We start from the raw sequence: 2,732 nt of genomic DNA on the forward strand, positions 1-2,732 counted from the left end.
CTAGATGATCTGCTCAGGTCCCTTCCGACCCTAGAAACTATGAAACTATCTACAGTGAAATCCTGGCCCTACGTAAGGGAACAGTAAAACTCCCATGTTGTTGACTTTCAGGGGCCTGGAATTATGCTCAGGGTTCAAAGTTGGCTTTTTCAATATAAAAAATATATTACACACACTAACCTTAATTAGGCCTGGAGGAGGTTTTTCATAGCTGAAAAATATTTAAAATATAATTTATTAGCATTATCTTCAATAATTTAACAATAGATAAAAATGGACAAAATATTCCGACCTGATTCAACATGCTGCAGTCTCGGGCGCACATGTGAACAGGATGCCTGGGAGCAAAAAACTCCAGTGCAATAAGCACTGGAGTTTATTGCATCACTTTAATACACACATGTAGATGCGCCCCTTAAGATCTACAGTAACAGGGACGCCAGCAGAGTGAGATGGTAACCATGGCATTTTCAAACACCTTAAAAATGTTTTTGCAGTTCATGTGATGCACTCTAATGTACAAATATCCCATTAAATTTATGTTTCTCCTTGGTAATGACAGTTTTGTTATGCTGCTTCACAGCAATGCTTGATGCATCCAGCTGAGCCCTAGCTGCCAGAAACTCACAGCTTTTTTATCCTGAGAAAGCATAGCTATAGTAAGGAAAATGACATCTTGCTGTTCCATATTTATTTTCTCCAGCACTGAGTCATTAATATGTTCCACTGACAATGTCAAAGCATGAATTTTCACGCTGCCAAATCTGCAAGCTCAGTTCCATATAGGACAAACTGGCTCTCTTACTTTCTGTGCTACCAAAGATTAATCTGAAGCCAAAACTTCACTGACAGGTTGCTGACGACTCATGAAGCAGAACAAAACGTATCTTCCTGTTCTGCAGCCATGCTGGATCAGCATCCTTGATGGGAGAAAGAGAGGTAGCTTTTTGCTTGTCAACACTATGAACAGAGAAAGGTGTCAAAAGTTATAGTGTCACTGGATCATCTTCCTAACAATAATAACACTGAGTGCTATCCAATATAATTGGCACCAGGAAATCTTGACTCAGCCATGAAGAAACTAAAATTAATTTCCTAGTCAGTCTTACTCTTTCCACCCCATTCAGCCCCCTTTTAAAAAGCATCCTTCCTGATACAAGATGCAGACTAACGGTGGAATTGGGCAGCACATCTTAAGCTTTTACGCTTTCCCATTTTCATTCACTTTAAAAGGAAATGAAAGCTGATCAGGCTTTACTTAGGTGCTACCTGCCCCACACTTTCCTCTAAAGTTCACTTAAAAAAATCAACCAGGACAGTTACAGAGTCAGGAGAAGAACTGGGGAAAGGACAGTTTTGAAAATGTAAATTCACTGGTGACTGGTAAAATACTTTGCCCGTCTTCCTACAGACAGAGACACTGACAGCAGACAGATTGCATGTCTTCTGTAAAGCGGTAAGAGGAGCAGGTGGCCCTGGCAACAAAAAAAGGATTGTGGTTTGTAACTATGCAAATCCAACCCCATTTTTTGAAGAAATCATCCTGCTGAAGTGTATACCCAAAGCCTGGCGCACAACACGCGCATCACAGAGGGTTACATGTTTTCCACTCCAATTCAAAGTCTCTCAGCCCCAAAGATACTTTGGGGCAGGTGCTTTAGAACAAGTGGTTCTCAACCTTTTTTGTACCAGGACCCATTTGTAAATGTCCATGGCCAGTCCTGACCCAGTGCCCCTAGCTCCTGACCTGCTGCCCCCTGCCCCCCAGTGTGTGTGGGGCAGGGGATGAGTGTCTGGGGTATGGGGGGCCCCCAAGCAGTCCCTTGCAGGCTGGAACTCTGCCAGCCTGCAGGGAAAATCCACCATTTCCCATGTTTTTCTCCTTTAAAGTTGAATCCATTTTTAAAGTTTCTTAGCAACCCTTTTATACCTCCCTGCGACCCACTTTCAGGTTGTGACCCATGGGCTGAGAAACACTGCTTCAAGAACCAGCCCCGCAGATCTGGCCCAGGTCACAGCACATGCAGGAGGCCCAGTGTGATACAGGCTTAAATCAGGGGTGTCAAACCTGCAGGTCAGATGAGGGATGTGGGGCTGAATCAAACTACAGCTGGTCTGACACAGGCACCCCACACAGCGCATACCCTGGACCAGTCCCATGCTCTGTGTCCAGCACACGCTGCCTAGGGCTCACACGCAGAGCCAACTTGGGGCACGTGTTGCACGAGGTGCCCATTTCTTTGCGCCCCTTTCATATTTTCCTACAACCCATTTTTGGGTCACAACCCATGGGTTGAGAAACACTGCTTTAGGGGCAGCCCCAGAGATCTGGTCCAGGCCATGGCACATGCTGGAGGCCCAGTTTGACATAGGCCTAAATCAGGGGTGTCAAACCCACAGGGGACATGGGGGTCACTGGGCTGAATTGGAGCCACCTGACCGGCTAGCGCTGGACTGGTGCAAGCACAGGCCCCAGACCAGTCCCACGCTCCGTGTCCAGCCCGCGCTGGCCCGTTGTGGGGGGTCTGGCCGGGGCCCAAGTGGCCAGGCCGGGCAGGGGGCACACGCAGTGTGGGGCCAGCCCGAGCCCCACAGGCCACCTCCAGCTGCGCCCTCAGAGAGTCCTCGAGAGCTGGGGGTGGCCGGGGCCTAGGGAGGGCTCCGGGCCGGGGTGCGGGGCCCGCGCCGCTTACAAGGACTCCAAGTGCCGGATCTGCTGCAGCTGCTGCGCC

The 2,732-nt window shown here is 48.4% G+C and overlaps 1 protein-coding gene across 1 annotated transcript in view; it reads right to left on the reverse strand.

The window, feature by feature from the left end:
• Positions 1-2,732, reverse strand: part of RP9 (retinitis pigmentosa 9 (autosomal dominant)) — an 11,574-nt gene that overhangs the window by 8,264 nt on the left and 578 nt on the right. Inside the window, exon 2 of the mRNA XM_019538368.1 lies at positions 181-211. The gene's annotated coding sequence lies outside the window, so the exon portion shown is untranslated. The remainder of the gene's footprint in view (positions 1-180; positions 212-2,732) is intronic.

The sequence above is a fragment of the Crocodylus porosus genome, unplaced genomic scaffold, assembly GCF_001723895.1.
Source record: "Crocodylus porosus isolate Cpor-Errol unplaced genomic scaffold, CroPor_comp1, whole genome shotgun sequence".
In the NCBI taxonomy this organism is placed as follows: domain Eukaryota; kingdom Metazoa; phylum Chordata; order Crocodylia; family Crocodylidae; genus Crocodylus; species Crocodylus porosus.